Source organism: Tenrec ecaudatus, chromosome 6 (genome assembly GCF_050624435.1).
Source record: "Tenrec ecaudatus isolate mTenEca1 chromosome 6, mTenEca1.hap1, whole genome shotgun sequence".
NCBI lineage: Eukaryota > Metazoa > Chordata > Mammalia > Afrosoricida > Tenrecidae > Tenrec > Tenrec ecaudatus.
Window position 1 is genome coordinate 159,761,916 of NC_134535.1, and position 21,207 is coordinate 159,783,122.

The window sequence follows — 21,207 nt, forward strand, 5'->3', positions numbered from 1 at the left end:
TTACCGGCCACTTACTTGTATATCTTTTTTTTTATTAAACATCAATTCAAGCCCTTTGCTCATTTTTAAGGTTCTTTTTTTAAAAATCTTTTTTGTTTGTTAAGTTCTAAAACCACAAACCCACTGCCATCAAGTTGATTGCAACTCATAGTGAATCTAAGTTATAGGAATTATATCCATATATATACTCTTCATGTATATATGTGTATATATGAGGGGGTATCCCAAAAACTGGAAAAAAGGTCCACTGGGTGGACATTTCATATTACACAATTTTCCCGCTAGGCAAGCATTGAGCAACTCGCTCTGAGTTAGTGCACTCAGTGGCCTTGCCTGGGAAGGTCCTCTCTGGTCACAGTGAATTGTTTCATAAAAACAGTTTCACTCATCGCTTCTCGGCCTTTTGGCTAAGATCAAGTGTAGTATTTGTTCTTATCAGTTTAATATCTGATACGTCCTCTATCCGAGAACAATATATTAAATGGATTTTTGGAGCAGGGAGTTGGAATAGGAGCTTGCTCCGTCCACTCCACGCATCGACCTGGTATTGCAGTACCTCCGGGAACGGTGCACCAAAAAAAAAAAAAAAAAAAAAGTTTCACTCAAACCTCATTTTTTGTGATGGCCAATTTAAGAATACAGCATGAAGCTGTGAAATTTTGTTTCCTGCTTGGGGAAAATGCTGCAAAGACTGTTGTGATGTTGAACACAGCTTACAAGGTCAGCGCTATGGGAAAACTCAAGTTTGAGTGGTTTTCTCATTGCAGAAAAGGTTTCCCAGAATGAAGAGGCACATGAAAGGACAGTGAGTTGACAATGTAGAGGAGGTCAAGAAAATAATGAGGACGGTGCTGTCTGCCATCCAAACAGATGAGTTTGAAAAATGTTTCCAAGAATGGAACTGCCGGTTTGACAAATGCATTACGGGTGATGGACAGTACTTTTGAAGATGAGAGTACTTTTGAAAGTGATGTTTATTTTATTAAAAATAATTAAATACATAGTTTTGAAAAATAAATGCTGGGGTTTTATGGACGGGGGAGTACTTCCTTGTTTATATGTTCTCCGTATTTTCTGGATATTAAACTCAGCAGATAGATGGTTGCCAAATAGTTTCTTCCATTATGTAGTCTGCTTCTTCACTTTCTTGGAAAAGCCCCTCAATTTACAAAGTGTTTCATTTTGATGAAGCTCAATGCACCTGGTCTGTCTCTTGCTGCCCGTGCTTTGGAATCACAGCTGAGTTCGTGGCCAAAAACTAGGTCCCCACGCTTTACCTCTATTTTTTCTTCTAAGAATTTATGGTTTGAGTTCTTATATTTAGGTGATGGCTCCATTTTGAAAAGTTGTCATTATTAAGGAAGTGTGAGGTTAGTGCAAGCTTAAGAATTGAACCATAGAATCTAGGAACAGAGCCCCTGCATTTATGACAGAAGCAACCAGAAAGCAATGGGGGGAGGGCAATCCTTTCAGTAACGAGTCTGTGTCAGATACAGAAGCAGAAAAAGAAGGCCATCTTCTCATACCATTGACAAAACCAATTTCACTGTGGATGCTTGATCAATAGAAAAGTAAAGCATGTCTAGAAGATAATGGTGTCCGCATGTGTTAATGGTATTAATATGGTCTACCCTTCTTGTGTCCTGCTTTGTGACTCTAGGCCTAAGACTACATTTTTCTTTGTCACCTGGGCTCCCACTGCGTTCTGCAGTAGGGGCTGCTGAACATCTCCCCTCATCCGGACAAGCCATTGCTTCCAGACTCCAGCTTCTTTCAGCAGTCCTGGAACCAACTTCTTTACTCCTTCTCAGAGGTAACGCACTTGCTAGACAGCACCTGCTTCTTAGAAGTCTGAGTCTCAACTCTGGAGATTTTATCTTGAGCCCTTAGATCCTGGTAACTCCAAATCTGTTCCTTCTTACCCTTCGCCTTAAGAACAGTACTTATTTCTAAAGTTATTCTGCATTCACTCGGGTTTCCTTTTGTCCATGTATTTTTCAGCCTCCAATACCTGTGTCACTCTTTCTCTTGGTTAAATCGTGAGAGATGTGTGTGTCTGTGATTTCTGGTTTCTTAATTTGATGAATACAATAAGTGCAAGAATATCCATGATCTTAGGGCAGGGAAAGAACTTTTAAACAGAACACAAAAAACACTAACTATAAAGGGAAAGCCTGTCAAATTGGGTTACTTTGAAAATGCTAAAAGTTTTAAAGGATTGAAATGCAAACGATAGAGTAAAAAAGATATATCGATAACGTATTGAACCAAAAGTTTCAAACAAAAAAGGTTGAAATGCAGATGAAAGAGTAGGAAAAAATATTTGGAATTCACTGAACCCAAAATGGTCCGCCCCACCAAAATGGTTTGTATCTAGAAAACATAATAAAGAATTCCTACAAATCGAGGCAGGAAATCCAATAGAAGACAAGGCAAAGACTGAAAAAAAATGTTGCACAAAAGAGGATACTCAGCTGTCCAATAAGAACTCATTTGTCATGAATAAAATGCAAATCAAAATCATGATGAAATATCACTGCATGCCATCTGAAAAGAACATTAAAAATTGGAGTAGCTACGGATGCGCTTTGTACAATTGATGTATGTATATGTATGGATTGTGATAAGAGTTGTATGAGCCCCTAATAAAATGTAAAAAAAATTGAAATAGCCCCAAGTGTTCATTAGACCAACAGAAATGCATACACTTTGGGGGGAGTATAAATTGGTGCGATCATTTTGGAAAACATCAACTACCAACACTAACATTTACCTCCAACACAGCCTGCGCGCTTATATACGCATCCAACAGAAAGGCATGGCCAAACTCGCTACAAGACTTTCGAAAACGTTGTATGGCAGCATTCTTCACAATGCCCAACTGTCTGTCAACAACAGAATTTTTTCATTATGATATATTCATACCATACAATCAGCTATAGCCGCATGTAACACTGGGTTCATTTTCAGCATATCAATGTTTATGGGAAATGTGGGGCAAAATCAAACATCGGTGTTTAGAGACGCAAGCTTACATAGTAAGACTACAAATAAAAGCAAGCGAGTCACAGTCACATATCTCAGGGTGGCAATACCTTCTGTGAAGCGGAAGGCGGCAAGTAAAAGAGGATATGAAAAAATTTTTTCTTTTAAAGAGAGGCTATGAAATGAGCTCTGGGTACTGGCAATGACCTTGTGTTATAGGTCTTTGTTTAGGAGTAGATTACAGAGTCATATGTGATTTTTGAGCAAATTTCTTTGTGTGCTGTATTTCACACTTCCAAGAATGTTAAAAATGTAGATTATTACAATATGTCTCCTAGGATCACTACAAGCATTAAATGAGAAAAAGAGTATAAAGGATTTTGCAAAGCACTTGCCCTGTAAGAACTTGGTACCTGGTACCTATTATTAGCTGGTGGAATACTGCTGAGAGATGAATACAAACTCCCGGGGGAAACAGTCAGATGAGAAACAGTCGAGAGAGTCTTAAATGACTTCTAGCATATACTAAAGACTATGTACAGAGGTGGGAGGTGATTTTTAAGTGAGTTTGCTACAAGCAAGGAATAATGCCCACAGTAATGCTTCGCTCATGACAGTCCCTCGGTAACTATTGGAAATGTGGTTAGAAGGATGGAAGGAAGGAAGGAAGGAAGGAAGGAAGGAAGGAAGGAAGGAAGGAAGGAAGGAAGGAAGGAAGGATGGAAGGAAGGAAGGATGGATGGATGGGCAGACTACAGATGAACTGAACAAGAGGGGTCTGATGTAAAACTTGCACCCCCAGAAGGCACTGAGGCTTTATTCTTTGCCAAGAACTTACCACACACCATATATATTAAGGTTTTGTTTCAGGCTTTGGGTTAAGACAGAAGTGGGTGACTGCTTTCATAGACCGTGCTACGCACCTTCTCCGTGTTGTTTACTGGCTAGGGAAAGGGACCCATCTTGATCTACAAAATCCACCACCAAGTGGGAAGAAAGTTTATTTACCAATAATTTTAGCTTCCCCCCCCCCACCTCTGTCCAGGCAGTAGGCAAAATATAAGAGTAGTTTTTCTTCCCAGACAGTCTCCCCCAGACAATAGCGACTAACCTAATGAATGCCCAGTGGATTGGGATTTAAGCATGAAGAGGGGACATTAGGCTAAGAGCATGTTTTCCTAAAACAGCCTACAATGACAACCAGGCATCCGGAATGGCGACCACTGAAGCCACAATGTCCAGTCCAGTATTGTGTCTAATTGCAGACTTCAAACCTTTCTTTATTCCAAACCAAGATCACTAAATCCACCAACAAACATTTTAAAGTCTTACTGTCCAGAATGATATGCTTGCTTATAAAATATGAAAATATCCATCTACCCCTCCATTCCACTTCCCCTATCAAATCCTCTCTTTCAGCAACACAATTAACAGTTGAGGGAAGCCATGTCCTTCCCAACTTTATTCTCTGCTTGCATATAGATAAGCATGCACATCCTTTTTGAAAAAAGACACCAAACTATATGATGATAAGCCAAACATGATCGCTGCTAAGGCTTTAGTTCATACATGTCCAGTTTATTCTAAACATTTTTAAACATGCCTCTAGAATCAGTGGATGGCTGCAGACAAGTTCTCTCTAGTAGTAGGCCTGGCTTAGTCTCCTTAGGGAGTTTTCAAAAACAAGGCCCAGTCAAAAGAGTAGTTTCCAAGGGGATCTTTCTCTTTTTTTAATCATTTTATTGGGATGTCTTACATCTCTTATCACAATCCATACATTCCTCCAATGTTTCAAGCACATATGCTGCCATCATTATTTCAAAGCATTCTCTTCCCACTTGAGCCCCCGATATCAGCTCCCCATTTCTTCCCCCTCCCTCCCCAACGGTCCTCCCTCACGAACCCTTGGTAAGTTAGACATTTTTTTTCCATATCTTATATCATTGCCCCTCACCCACTTTTCAGTTATTCATCCCCCTGGGAGGAGGTTCTAGTTTGATCTTTGGGATCAATTCCCCCTTTCTCCCCCACACTCATCATTTTATTGGGGTCTTGTACAACTCTTATCACAATCCATCCATGCATCCATTGTGTCAAGCACATTTATACATTTGTTGCCATCATCATTCTCAAAACATTTTCTTTCTACTTGACCCCTTGGTATCAATGCCTCATTTTCCCCCTCCCTCCCTGCACCCCCTCCCTTACAAACCCTTGATAATTTATAATTTATTATTTTGTCATGTCTTACACTGTCCGACATCTCCCTTTACCTACTTTTCTGTTGTCCATACTCCAAGGGAGGGGGTTATATGTATATCTTTGTGATTGGTTCCCCCTTTCTACCCCACCTTCCCCTTATCCTCCTGGTATCTCTATTCTCATTGTTGGCCCGAAGGGGTTTATCTATTCTGGATTCCCTGCGTTGCGGGTGCATGTTCTGTAGCAGTGTGCACGTTCTGGTCTAGTCCAATTTGTAAAATAGAATTGGGACCATGAAAGTCAGGGGGAGGAAGCATTAAAGAACTAGAGCAAAGTTGTATGTTTCATCAGTGCTATACTGCGCCTTGACTGGCTCGTCTCTCCATTGTGACCCTTCTGTAAGGGAATGTCCAATTGTCTACAGATTGGCTTTGGGTGTCCACTCCATCCCCCTCCCTTTCACACTGAAATGATTTTGTTCTGGGTCTTAGATGCCTGATACCTGATCCCATTGATACCTCATGATCACACAGGCTGGTATGCTTCTTCCACGTGGGCTGTGTTGCTTCTCAGCTAGATGGCCGCTTGTTTATCTTCAAGCCTTTAAGATCCCAGACACTGTATCTTTTGATAGCCGGGTGCCATCAGCTTTCTTCACCATATTTGCTAATGCACCCATTTTGTCTTCAGCAATCATGTCAGGAAGGTGAGCATCACAAAATGCCAGATTATTAGAACAAGGTGTTCTTGTGTTGAGGGAGTACTTGAGTGGAGGCCCAATGTCCATCTGCTACCTTTGTACTTAGTATAGATATAAGTACATAGATCTATTTCCCTATCATTATATATAAATATATTTACATATGTACATGCCTGTATTTCGACCTCTATAAATGCCCTTTGCCTCCTAGTTCTTTCGTCTTTTTACTTTTCTCTTGTCCCACTATCATGTTTAGTAATTCTTTGCTGTTATATTGCCCTTGATTAAGCCCCACTAGGCATCCTATGCCCTTCTCTCCATTGATTTTAGTTCACTTGTTATTCCCTTGTCCCTGGGTTGGTTGACACCCCCTTCCTTTCTCCCACCTCCCCTTCTCCCGTATCTCCCTGGAACTGTCAGTCCTGTTGTCTTCATCTCTGAATTATTTATCCCGCCTATCTTATCTAGAGCTTATCTGTAGACATTAATAAGCGCAAAAACCAGGCAAAGCCAAACCAAACAACAAAGGAAGACAAAACCACAACAAAGAAAAATAGAAACAAAATAACAAAAAGAAAGCCAATGACAAAAAAGGAAAAGCCTATAACTAGTTCCAGGTCTGACTTTGACCTTTAGAAGTGTTTTCCAGTCGAGTCTGATGGGGTGCCACACTGTGTCCCCCAAGTCTATTTTTGGTATTCCCCGGGGATTTCATCGCTTTGCTCCCCCAGGGGGTCTCTGAAGTCAGTTAATTTCAAGGTAGAGCGCTCACCTTAGGAAGTCTTGGTAATTTTTAAAAATTTATTTCAAATAGGTAATATTGGTGATTTTTCTCAAAAGACACAGAATGACCACAGGGGTTTATTATGAAGATGTTTCAAGGAAATTAAAAATTAAGAAAATGGCCAGAAAATTTTACTCTGAGAAATTGTTCTTCCCCATCAGGACAATGACTTGCTCATTCTTCAAAGGTCGTAAAGGTTGCCCTATGAGCATGTTCATGGGAGCCATGATCACACAGGCCTGGTTTTACCTCTCCAGACTTCTTTTTGTGGCTCCCCAAACTCACAGAATATTGAAAAGGGAATACAATTTGAGTTCCTCGAGGTGCCCAAATTGGGGTTTTGACATGGTATAAATCATAGGTTCCCAATGTGATTTGACCTACCACCCCCTTTTCTGAGAGCAAAAAAAAAAAAACAACCAACCCCAAACTACTCAGCATCCCCAACAATGAAAAACTCTTATATTGTAGCCTGTAATTCAGGATCCAGTGCAACATCTGCTTTTGCAGCCCTCCCTGGATCATCCAGTATCACCCTTCAAGGGAGGGATCACAGACCGCTCACTTTGGGAAGCACTGGTGTAGACTGAAGCATGAAGAATTCTTCCAGGAGCCATTAGTGAGAATGAAGCACCACCTTCAGACCCATGTAGGCCTAAATTGAGGCTATGTGGAGAAAGAAATTTTTATCTTCTTGCCAAATAAAGATGGCTCTGATCAATGCTTGCTTGTTTGTTTGAACTTACTTTTTCGCCCCCACCTCGCTGCGTGTCATACACAAACGTCTGATGAGACCACTGAGACCTCTACTTCACTCTTTCAGATATTACCCAGTAGAGCAGCAACTCCATGCTCTGCCCACATCTCCTCCAATCCCGTTAGCATTTCGCTGTGTCCACACACGGGCTTGCGTGCTTTTGCTTTAGCTGCCAGCACCTGTAACTCTCTTCTGAGGCTTGTACCGGGCTTCTGTGGACAAGCATCGGGACCTGCAGGGGCCTACAGGATTATAAAAGCCCATTTCCCTGACTCGAGTTGGGACTAGCCCTGAAGTCTGTCTTATCTTCCAGATTTCCCCAAAGGAACCCAGTTGGCACTGGGACTTTGTCTGAAATCACACGCTGACTTGGCTTCGTCCCCTTCCTGCCCTGCTTCTAGACCCCTTCCCTGAGTCCTCCAAGGAGCACTTCTGCAATAAATCACTTTCACGGGAATCTTCGTGGTAGGGTGTACTTGGGGTGTGGCAGACCCAAAAGACCAAACCGTCCATGATATGCCACTTGCCATTGAGCTGAATCCAACGTATGTCACCCTCCGACGTGTCAGGTTGGAACTGTGCTCCAGAGAGTTTGCAAGGGCTGCTTTATCTGAGACAGGTCATTGATGCTTTCTTCCAAGGCACCAAGTGTGAGCCCAAACTGTCAGGTGTCTGGAGTCGGTAACACCTCGGTTCTTGGCTTCGCTCGATGAAAGAACTCACACCGAAGCCCGTTTTGTAATGCAAGTGGGTTTTTATGAAGAACAGGACATGTTTCAGGTTTCACCGTCTCAAGGGGGTTCACAACTAGGCCCCAACAACCACGTGGAAAACAGCACCCACACGTGCAGATCTTGGGGAGGAGGCCAAAGCCCGAAAAAACTAGGGCCTCCCTCCCCCTCTACCTGCCTCTGACTAGGAAGAGGGTAAGAGAGCATCCCAGAGCGTGCTCCCTGCCTTTTTTCTAGCACTGCCCCTCCTGGCTGGGGGAAGGCGTGGTTGATGGTATTGCTTGACCCCATTGGCTGAGTTAGCTCCACCTGGGTGATGTCATGAACCTGGACCTATATCGGCCTGCCCAGGTGTACTTCCCATTGTGTGGGGTGAGGGGCCTTGAGTATGAGCATGCTCAGTTTGGCATCTTCATAGGTGTTTAATGGTTGCCTGATTTCTCTCCAACTCCTCTATGGGGCCTTGGCAGGCATGGGAGGGACAACCCCCTGTCCCTTAGCTAGCTAGCTAACAAAATCTCCAGCCTTTCAGTTAGCGGCCAAATACATCCACCATTTGCATAACCCAAGGACACTAGCCCATGACATAGACTACCTGATAATTTACCAACTGGTCTCCTATGAATGGACACTTCAGTTGTTTCCGACCTTTCTTCTCCCGGGCCCTGCTGCACAATAGTCCCTCAACAGAATCCTTTGTTGCTTCCCACACAGGCCACTGCTTACAAGTTGCTCAAGTCCGTAGTCTGGTTTCCTGCCATCCTGGTTTAAAAATAAAAATGTAAACACAGCTGGAAGGAACCCACTACCTTTATTAGCAACCATGACGATCAATGACTCAGAATGCTTGTTTATTTTTCCGGGAGTTAAATGAAGATCAGAAAGTTCAGCCCACACAATTTCCAGAGCCTCCCTGATCTCAGATTCCTAAGTCATCAATGGTGATTATCACGCGCCCTCCCCCAAGGCTAGATGCTGTTGATGTAATTTCAGATGAATGACTCAGAAAGAGGCCTTGGTCTGAGAAAACGGATAAAGCACAGTGTCTATCTCTCGCGAGCTCCTTGGAGGGTCCCAAAGAAAGAGGGTGAAGACTTGATGATGAAAAAACATCATGCACAATGTGAAAGAAGACTAGAAACTATTCAGGGAAATCCTGTTGGTAAGAGGCGTTTTCTTTTGATTTGCTTAACATGGAAATTTATTTTAAATCCTTTTTGTTTAGGAATTCCTATGAAAATAAACGAAAATCTCTTAACTCCCTGGGGAATCTCCCAACAGACGAAACACATCCTCTGTACAGCTTCCTTTCATGAAGCCTTTGTTGTTGCTCTTGTGGTTGTTAATTGCCGTCCAGTCTGGCCCAGACCGCAAGGCCATTGTGATCCATATGGTTAACACTGGCTGATTTTCAGAAGTAGACTTCCGTGACTATCTTGCTGCTCTATTTTCATCTGGTAGCTCTACAGAGAGTAAGTAACAGCACGTAAGCCTCCATTGGTGGTAGTTGTGCATGAGGTGCATTCGCTAGGAATTAAAGCTGGGTCTCCTGCTTGGAAAGCACAAGTTTTACCACTGATAATTGGATAGCTTTTGCTGTTCTTCTTCATCTTCATCGGTAAGATTTGACCTAGTTATCTATCAACACCCAACAGGATCTCTCATCCCTGACATGAGATGTCCACTCACTGAAGAGTTTCTGCTGAAGACAAGATGACAACAGTGCCAGCATATTAAATATACCTAAGGATACAGAGGTGCTTTATACAATTGATGTATGTATATATATGAACTGTGAAAAGAATTGTATGAGCCCCAATAAATTGTTAAAATTAAAAAAACAAAAAAATATATATACCTAAGGAAGCCCACCTCTATTGAAAGCCATCAAAGCAATGAATGAAGTCAGTCCAGTTACAGCACCATCAGCCTGGGAAAGAAGAGGGTGGTGGTGTCATCTCTGAGTTGAGTGACAGCTTGCTTGACTGAGAGATGGAACGCAAGAAGGCATGGCAGACATCGGTGTTCGTCTGGGCAGGCTAGAGAAACAAATCCAGTGACACTCATATGTGTGTAGGAAAGGAGCTTTATATCCCAGAGCAACTCTACATTAAGAGAACCTCCCAGCCCAGTCAAGATCAAGTCCATAAATCCGGTATGAGCCCATGTCTGATACCAATCTATAAAGTCCTCTTCAGATTCACGCAGCACATGCAATGACATCTGATGCAGGAAGATCACAGGCCAGTGGGTGGGAAGTCTTGTGGATCCAGTGGCGTTGTAAGCATCTCAGTGTCGACAGGGGTCTCCACGTGGCTTCTCTGGCTCTGAGAATGCTGGCTACATCAGAGTAGCTTCGTGTGGCTTCTCTTCAGAAATGGCTCGCAGGGAGTGAGCCAAGAGAGACTCTCCCACCTCCAAGGAAGAATAATAGGAGTTCCCAGAATCCTCAGGAGAAGGTCAGGCCCACACAGAAGCCTCATTGGATCTATCCTGGTTGACAGGCTAGACTCCACCCCTACACTCTTAATCCCAAATTGACACCAGATTATGTAACTGCCACAATATCATAGGGCTATATGGCTGCAAACATGTCAAACAGATTCATTCCTTCATGCACCCTCATTTACACCACTCTGAAGTGGACTTAAAATAGGCCCACTCACACCTCTCATAGCGACCCTCCTCACTTCACATCCTGCAAGGAATCATCCAGAAAGCAGAAAGAATCCATTGCTCTCAAGTGGCTTCAGGCTCTTAGCAACCGTAGATGACAGAGTAGACCTGCCCCATACGGTGTCCAAGGATGTCAATCTTTACAGAAGCAGCCTGTCCCATTTTTCTCCTACCGAGCAGGTAATGGCATCAAACGGCTCCATTCGCAGCCGAGCCCTTCCAGCACTGCGGCACCGGGGCTCCTCTCAAGCAGACAGAGAAGCGTTACGTCTTCTCCAGAAACCACTGCAGACCTGATGCCGAGTGCCAAAGGTTACACGGCCCCAACGAGAAAGGAAGTCCTCATTCATGCCCCCAAACGAACGCACCTTGACAACACTATGCTGAGTGAAAGGAGTCAGTAACCAAAGAACCGGACTTGTGGGATCCTCAATATGGAGTTTGATAAGAGCCAGCTATATCCTCCCATCTCTTTCGAGGTTCGCGGCATCATTCAATCGTTTGCCATTAGAATCCTTTGGTATTTGAACTTGAGGCAGGCATTGTTTTCTTCCGTTGTTCAGCTTGAGAGAGCATGTGCTTCCGTTTAGGTTTTCTAGCTCCAGGGCTCTGAACATTTCATTGTAATACTTCCCTTTGTCTTCTCAAGCTGCTCTTGGAAGTCTGGTGGCATTTATGTTAGGCTCCATTTCCTTAGCTGCTCTAGATTTAAGAGCAGGTTAAGAACAAGCAGAGGCTCTTCTGACTTCCTTCTTTCTTTCTCTCTGTCCATGCTTTTTCATGGCTTTATTTTTATGTATAATGTCTTTGATGCCATCCCACGACTCCTATGGGTTGGGGTCATCATTGTTCCATCTATTCTTGAGATAATCTCTAAATTCAGGGGTTCACTGGTAGCAATTTGACTTTGGGAGAACTTTACTGAGTGGCTTGAGAAATTTATAAAGTCCCACTTGAGATGTCTCAACAAGCAGTTGCAATATTGGAAGTGCTCACTCTTCTATGACAAGGAATTTGGAAGACAGTTACCTGGCCACCCAGCTGGTAGAGACCATATTTGTGCCCATTCCAAAGAAAAATGGTCAATATATGAACATTATTGAACACTATCTCTAATATCACATGCAAGTACAGTTATGCTAAAGACCATTTTAAAACTATGTTGACAGGGAACTTCCAGAGATTCAAGTTAGTCTCAGAAGAAGACATGGAACAAGTTATATCATTGCTGACGTCAGAAGAATGTTGGCAGAAAGATGCTGCCTGTGTTTCATTAGCTATGCAAAGGCATTAGACCATGTGGATCATAACAACCTATGGATAACATTGTGAATAGGAATTTCAGATCACTTACTTGTGCCCGTGTAGAACTTGGACACAGACCAAGAGGCAGCCGTTCTAACAGGAGAGTGTTTACTGCATTGTCTAAATCAGGAAAAGCAGTGTCAGTGTTGTATCCTTCCAATGTATTGCTCTATGTGTATGCTAAGCAAATAGTATGAGAAGTTAGACTGTGGGGAGAAGAGCGAGGTCTCAGAATTGGAGAAAGGCTCATTAACAACCTATCATAGGCAGATGACACAACCTTGTTGGCTAAAAGCAAAGAAAACTTGAAGCACTTGCTGGTAAAGATCAAAGACCTTCAGTATGAACCTCAGTGTAAATGAAACCAAAACTCTCACAACTGGACCAAGAGACAAAATGGTGAAAAATGGAGAAAGTATTTGAAGTTGCCAAGGATTTCATTTTATTTGGATCCACCATCAATGCTGATGGAAACAGCAGTCAACAAATCAAAGGCCATGTTGCATTGGGCAACTCTGCTGCACAAGAGTTATGATAGCACCACGTGTGAGAGTTGAACAATGAATAAAAGAGACTGGAGAAAAATTAATGTATTGGAATTGTGACTTGGGATAAAAATACTGAATTTAGTGTGGATTGCCAGAAAAAGACCCAAATCCGTCTTGAAAGAAGTACAGCCAGGATGTGCCTTGGACTTGAGGCTAACAAGACTTCATCTCGTGTACTCTGGGCATGTCATCAGGAGGGACCAGTCCCTGTAAGACCTCATGTTTGGTGGAGGGTCAGCAAAAAAAAAAAAAAAAAAGAGAGCGAGAGCCCCTCCTCTTTCAGTGGGATGGATTGACACAGTGGCTGCAGCCACAGCCCAAACTTAACAGCTATTATAAGTATCACTCTATTGTAAATAAGGTCAATATGAGCCAGAAAAACCCCCACCCACCCCGCCACTGCCACCCCCAGGGCACCTAACAAACAACAGGTACTACAGCCTCCTTATACTTGACCTGGGGCTCTTTCCACTGCAACACATCCCTAATGTTTTTAGCACGTTGAAGAGCACAGATGAACACACAAGGTAAATGTCAAGGCCACTCCTCTCCCCTGCCAACATTTTCTGTCATCATCATTACTATAGCAAGCTGTGGACACATTTTTTTACACATAGGAACACTAAAGACCCAGAAGGAGAATAGGGATGGCATTTTTCCATCAGCTTTAGCATTGGGCTTATCCTAATCTGCCTTTCTGAACCTAGGAATGAGGACAGCACCATCCAGATTGCTCTTGCTACATGGGTGCATCCCACTGCCTCCTGGCAAGGCCTGCCTCATCCAGCACCGTCCTTTGCTTGGTCTGGCAGACTTCTGTTAAACAAAGCTGAGCAACAACAACAAAAATAGTCTCAATTCCTCTCAGGTTAACCCAAGTTAGAGAAGGGAGTTAAATATGCCTGCATATAATTATAATATCTACATATATAATGAAGACCTATATCTTTTGCATGTTTCTATTAAGATGGATTGATTGCATTGTATTTTATTTGCATGGGATGAGAACTATTGGAACAGAACGCTTTGGTGGTGGCACTGTGAATCTCCAACACGATACTGTAGCAAACAAGACCCATGTGATGGGACTGTTCTACATGTGAGGTTACATTAGGACCAAGTTATCATTATCGTTTTTTACTTTTATTTTATTGGGGGCTCTTCCAGCTCTTATCACAATCCATATATATATATATATATCCATTTTGTCAAACACATCTTTACCTATTTTGACATCTTTTTCAAAACATTTTCTTCTACTTGAGCCCCTTACTCCCAACCCCCCACTGCCACCCCACCTAGTACTGCTCTCTGCTCCCTTATTGGTCCTGAGGGGTTTATCTGTTCTGGATTCCCTGTGTTTCAAGCTCTTATCTGTAGCAGTGTACATGTTCTGGTCTAGTCATATTGGTAAGATAGAATTGGGGTCATGGTAGTGGGGGGAAGCATTAAAGAACTAGAGGAAGGTTGTGTATTTCATCGGTGCCATACTGCACCCTGACTGACTCTTCTCTCTTCCTTGTGGCCCTTTCTGAAAGGGGGTGTCCAATTAACTACTGATGGGCTTTGGGTCTCCACTCTGCTCTCCCCCTCATTCCATTGATATGCTTGTTTGTTTTGTTTGGGGTCTTTGATGCCTGGTACCTGATCCCCTTGACACCTCATGATCACACAGATTGGTGTGCTTCTTCCATGTGGGCTTTGATGCTTCTCAGCTGATGGCTGCTTGTTTATCTTCAAGGCTTTAAGACCCCAGACGCTATATCTTTTGATAGCCAGGCACTATCAGCTTTCTTCACCACATTTGCTTATGCACCCGCTTTGTCTTCAGTGATCGTGTCAGGGAAGGTGAACATTACCAAGTCCCGTGTTAGTAGAACAAACTGTTCTTGCACTGAGGAAGTACTTGAGTGGAGGCCCAATATCCATCTGTTACCATAATACTTTATAAATGTACATAGCTCTATTCCCGTCATTGAATATAAATATATTTACATATATACATGCCTGAATTTAGACCACTATAACAGTCCTATGCCTTCCAGTTCTTTCCTCTATTTCTTTTTATTTTCCTTCCACCCCACTATCAATTTCCACCTTCATTGGGGTTTTGGTAATTCCCTTCGGCTCCATTGCCCTTGATTGAGCCCTCTCAAGTATCCTATGTCCTCATCATCATCAATTTTAGATTACGTATTCTTCCCTTGTCCATGGGTTTGTTGGCATCCCTCTCCTTTTCCTCCATCTTTCCCTCTCCCATGTCTTCCGCTCCCCCAACCATCGGTCCCATTGTTCTCTCCTCCGGATTGTTCCTCCTGCCTATCTTGTTCAGATAGACATGCATAGACAACAATATGCACAAAAACAAAGCAGAGCAAAACATAACAAAAAAGAAGACAAAAAACAAATCAACAACAGCTAATACAACAAAACAAAAATAAAGGGAAAAAGAAAAACCAACAGTAAAAACTGAAAAGCCCTCAAGCAGTTACAGGTCTGTCCATTAACCTTTCTGAGTGTTTTCCAGTCGAGTCTGCTGGGGTGGCCATGAAAAGTATCATTTTCACTTGGTTTGGACTGGCACCAAAAGTAAAGACAGTGGGGTGCTCTGTATGATTGACACATACTGAGAAAGCCACAGCCAACCACAGACTAAGGAAGGTTGTCCGGTGTGTCTTCAATGGGGATGGATGTGTTTCTTTCAACTACCGTATATATTCATGTATAAGCCGAGTTTTTCAGCACATTTTGGGGTTCAGCTTATACAAGGGTCAGTGGTACCCCAACGAGGTGTAACATCTTGCTGGGGTCCCCGAGGTAACTGGACGAGTGCCTGTTATCTCGTGGGTGATTGCCGTTTCTCCGCTGTTCATTCAAAGCCCCGCTGACACTGCAGGGTTTTGAATGTTTGTTTACTCAAATCCAACCGATCAGAGCCGTCCTATGACGTGAATCTTTGAATAAATCTTTTAAAGACCGTGTGGGAAGGATGTGGCATGAATGGATGTCATCTGGTCAAGCCCGACTAACAAAAGGAGGAAATCTCATGAAGCCTGACATAGAGTTAATAGCAAAGTGGGTTCGAGATGCATGGGAAGACATTCCAGAAGACATGGTGCGACGTGCCTTCCAGAAATGTAGTATTAGTAATGCTATGGATGGCAGTGAAGACTGCGCTTTGTATGAAAATGACAGCAGTGATGGTGATGACCACGATCTCAGTGAGGACAGTGTCTATGATGACCTTACACCAGCTGAAGCTCTGCATTGGGATGCGGATGATGAGGAGGAACCCAGTTTTGAAGGATTTTAACTCTTTACATTTTAGCTTGGTTACTGATTGAGCTCAGGGAATAGTACTCTTAAGGTATCATTGTTGATACCTTATTGTTTTTGTTGAACCTATTTTCCACTTACTGGCTGGTTTACTAATGTTAAATGACTTGTCCTTTTATTTATATTTTTTATTTAAAATAAATATTTAAATACATTACCCCACGGATGTCTCACTTTTTAGTAATTTTATTTTCATTTGTTTTGATTATTGAAACTCACCAATAGCTTCTGCATTTTCCACCCTAGGCTTATACTCGAGTCAATCCGTTTTTCTGGTTTCCCAGGTAATAATTAGGTACCTCGGCTTACACTCTGGCGGGCTTATATTCGAGTATATATGGTAGGTATCCTTAGGAACCATTTTCAATAGAACCCAAGAACTGAGGAGGTGGTCACAGTAGTCTATCAAGCCTCCTCAGAGGAGCCTCAGAAGAAAGATGTGACAATCTACTTTCAAAAAGCCAGCCACCGAAAACCCTCGCAGACACATTTTTACAGTGACACATGGGTCACCAGGACTTGGACAACCTCTTTGATGTCCGTTTGGTTTTATTGTTTAATCTCCAGAACACTTGCAATAGGTTCCATCTCTGCTCCTTGATGTCTGGGTTACCCCTTCCATCCTCAATGTCTTGCCTTGCCAGTCAGGAAATTAGACTCAGCGGTCCATGGACTCTCTCTTTCAGCAACACCATGCTGTATCTCTTCACTAAGAAGGACCCCAGGAGGACTTGCTTCTGTGGATAAGCAGAAGGAGGCACAGAGAAAACGAAGAGCCTCGGAGGCGCAACAGTTCAGCGCTCATCTGATAACCATGAGGTTGGCGGTTCAAACCTGCCCAGAGGCTGTAAGGGAGATAGTGCTAAGAACTATCGGTTTCTGTCAAAATTGCAACCTGGGAAAATGTATGGCCAGTTCTTCTCGGCCATGCAACAAGTTGAAAACAGACTCCATGACACCTAACAACGACGACGATATAAAAAGACAACTTGACTTCCCTAGCTGAGACATATTACTTTTAAATCAATGCTGCCTAAAGACTCCTCTTTCTCTTGTCTTGAGAGCACAAACTGCCCACTCAGCCACGACTTAGCTCCCTGCTACACTTAGCAGCTCCTCCTTTTCTCCACCCCCACAGACAAGGTAGAAGAATGCTGGTACCAAGGATGGCGGGAGATGTTTCTGCACTAACCACTCAAGTCCCAGGCCCACCTCACTGCTGGCTGCAGCCTCGTCCTCACCTGCAGCCAGTCCAGTAATAGACAGCCTGTCACTCATGGCTACCCCCACTTCACAGACCTTGTGTGTGACGAAAAGATGGGCCAGCAAACTCACTTCAAGGTAGCTGCCCAATTAATAAAACTGTATGACAACTTTACTATTTATCAGTTTGCTAGAAAAGACCAATAAGGCTGATCTCTTATGATTTTGAGTCCCGTTCCACATTTCTTTCAACTTTGAATAGGCAGCCAAGCCTTGAAAGATGATGCAAAGGAAGACTATAAAAGGCACAGAGCCTTTAAAAGGAGCTACAAGCATTTTATTAATTTATTTTTAATTATGTAGGCAATATTTCTTTATACCCATGGGACAGGTTTAAATATTTTTATTGTGAAAGATACATTACTAGAAGCAGAATCTTTCTAGATGCTCATAGAGTAAATAGGCAATAAATGTTGCAGAATGTTCTAGAGCAATGGTTCTCAACCTGTGGGTCAAGACCCCTTTGGGGGTAGAACGACCCTTCCACAGAGGTTGCCTGATTCAGAACAGTAGCAAAATTACAGTGATGAAGTAGCAACGAAAATAATGTTATGGTTGGGGGGTCCCCACCACATGAGGAACTGTATGAAATGATAACAGCATTAGGAAGGTTGAGAACCACTGATCTAGATGCTCATAGAGTAAATAAACATAACGGTCCCCTTTATCAACCCAACCCACTTCACCTCCCAAATTAACTATGATATGCATCCTCTGGTCGTCGTCCCATATATCAGCAGGCATGGGTCAGAGAAGGAGAACTCACCTATTGTCCACTCAATGCACCTGTTCGAAGGGAAAACGTTCAAGACTGGGAAACACAAGATCTCCATGGAGCTCAGGAAGTGAAACCGAAAAGAGCCAGAACTCCATGGGATGCCTTACGCTTCCAGATTCCAAACATTTTCAGCTCTTAAAAGGGATGTAGTCGCCACTTTTCTACTTCTATTTAGTGGGAATTTTTGATTTTTCATTCTCGATTAGATGTTGACCTTACATGAGTTCAGGCTTTACTGTGTATCTATAGCCATACATCACCAAAAAGCCAATTAAACCCATTACTAAGTCGATTTGAACTCACAGAGTCTGTGTTTAATGTTTCCGAACCTGTAAATCTTTCTGGGAGCTGGCAGCCTCATCTCTCTCCCACAGAGCAGCTGACCGGTATAGTTAGCAGCCCAACACTTACACAACAGTGCCACTAGGGAGCCTCTTCATATATCACTGGGAATAAATACCAGTACTGATATCATACTACAATTATATGCATTGGCTATGTTTTTAAATCTATAAATATTTATTTGAAATGTTTGATAATTTTCTACCTTATAAAAATACCATAATGTGTATAAACTATCCCATATTAATGGCCACTTGAGTTGTTTCATATGTTTTCATCTGACAAATACTATAATTAATATCCTATACACTTATATTCATTCATATATGTAGGCATTTATATAGAATGAGTTCACATAGAATTTTCAGATAGACCTTATCCTATATTGTTTTTCCTGAGAACAATGGTTCAGTTCACACTGGAGAATATTTGAAAGATATAAAAAAATGTTTAAGGAAATTAAATTTTTCTATATTTTCAAAACCCAGAAATACTTTTTTCTTCCTTCTTTATTTGGTGCACATAAGCTACATACTGGCATGCATATAAATGGGTGCTTTAGACACACCGCGCTCGCCCACCACGCTCTCCTCGACCTTCTCCGCTCGCCTGCCGGTCCTCGCCCACCATGGCCACCATTGAGCAGTTCGTGGGAAGATGGCGCCTGGTGGACAGCAAAGGCTTTGATGAATACATGAAGGAACTAGGAGTGGGAATGGCTCTTCGAAAAATGGGGGCGATGGCCAAGCCTGACTGTGTCATCACTTGTGATGGCAAAGCCCTCACCATGAAAACGGAGAGCACTTTGAAAACCACACAGTTTTCTTGTAACCTGGGAGAAAAGTTTGAAGAAACCACAGCTGATGGCAGAAAAACTCAGACTGTCTGCAGCTTCACAGATGGTGTTTTGGTCCAACACCAGGATTGGGATGGGAAGGAGAGCACAATAACCAGAAAATTGGAAAATGGAAAATTAGTGGTGGAATGCGTTATGAACAATGTCACCTGTACTCGGACCTACGTAAAAGTAGAATAAAATTTCCATCATCACTTGGACAAGAATTAGCTGAGAAGGAACAAGCTCAGTTCAATGAGCAAATCTCCGTACTGCTTTGTTGTCGTTGTATTCCATTACTTCGATCACACACGTTTTACATGCAACTCTTTCCAAGTGTTGACTTGATTAGGATCACCCCTCTGATGAATAAATGAATGTGTTTGTGTTAAAAGAAATGGGTGCTTTACATACACACTTATTTCTAAAAGTATATATCCATACATTATGCACGCCATATTTTCATGCCACGATAAACACTGTGATCTTATTCATTCTTAACTCCACCTGTGTTTAACAACTCCTGGATATTCAACACAGCAGTCAACTTTTCTCGTGTCAAATATTACTGAAAAACATCGTTTCATGACTGTATCACGTTCTATTATACGGTGTTAGGTGCCATTGAGTTGACTCCCACTCATAGCCTCTCTGCATAGACAGACAGAAGCATGGCCTGACCCTGCTCCATCCTCACCATCCCACTCATTGCCTCTCTGCATAGACAGACGGAAGCATGGCTTGACCCTGCTCCATCCTCACCATTGCCCCTCTATTGGGATCCATTGTAGTAGCCACGGTGTCGAGCCATCTCATTAAGGGTCTCGTCTTTTTGGCTGACCCAGGACTTTACTAAACATGATGTCTTTCTCAGGGATGAGTCTCTCCAGCTCGCATGTTCAAGTATGTCAGGTGACATCTCAACATTCTCTCTTCTAAGAAGGATGTAGCTGTAGGTCCTGCTTCTGAGACAGATTTGCTTGCTCTTCCGGCACTCCATGGTATTACTCAATGTTCTTCAAGAACACCGTAACTGTTTATTGATGTAGGCTTTCTACAGAGCCACATCTCTGTCCCATGCAGAGGCTGGTGTTCTCAAACTGCTCACCTTCTGGTTTACAGACCAACGTGTAACCACTATACTACCAGGGCTCTTTTATGTACAGTGAACAATTGAAAATACTAAGCTGTGCATCAGATACACATTAGTGCTTCAGCTGTCCATTTGCTTCTTAACACTTTAAAAGACATCTTTGTATTCGATAGACACTCCATTGCCCACAATCTTCCTCTTATGTAACACATTTAAATTATCTGATAAGTAACCCTTTACACAAGATTTTGGCTACAGGCATGCTTGTCTTCTGATCTCTAGCAGTTGAATGATTAAGTCAGAAAAGATGAACTTTTGAAACCCCAAGTCATGATCAATTGCCCAACTCCAGTTCAAAGGCATGGAGGAACCTTGGTGTTGTCGAGCAAGTGCTAACCACGAGGTCGGTGGTTCAAACCCACCAGCCAATGGGAAAACAGGTGGGGGAGGGGGGAGGAAATGGAGTTATAGGCTCATGTAGGGATTTACAGTCTCTGAAACCCTAATAGGGTTGCTATGAATCAAAATTAACTTGATAGCAGTGGGTATTGACTCAAATCCACCCTAAATTGGGTTTCTAAAACAGTAAATCTTTACAGGATCAAATAGCCTCAAGCACTTTTTGAAACTGTGTGTGTGTGTGAGAGAGAGAGAGGGGGGGGGGAAGGGAGGGAGGGAATTCTGGTAGCATTGTAAGGTAAGCATTGGACTGTTCACTGAAACGTCTGCTAACTGCCAGGTTGGCAGTTCAAACTCATCAGCTACTTGGAGTGAGAAAGATGCAGCTCTCTGCTCCCATAAAGATTTACAAAGCCTCATAAACCCTGGATAGTCAGAATAGACTCCACAGCAGTGGGGTTGGTTTTAGGTTT

At 42.7% G+C, this 21,207-nt stretch overlaps 1 non-coding gene and 1 pseudogene across 1 annotated transcript; both read left to right on the top strand.

Annotated features, from left to right (window-relative positions):
* Positions 1-387: 387 nt before the first annotated feature.
* On the top strand, positions 388-578 carry LOC142451960 (U2 spliceosomal RNA). The gene has a single exon (XR_012785053.1). It is a non-coding gene; the product is annotated as a U2 spliceosomal RNA (small nuclear RNA).
* An 18,457-nt stretch (positions 579-19,035) lies between these two features.
* On the top strand, positions 19,036-19,624 carry LOC142451310 (fatty acid-binding protein 5 pseudogene; annotated as a pseudogene).
* Positions 19,625-21,207: the final 1,583 nt, after the last annotated feature.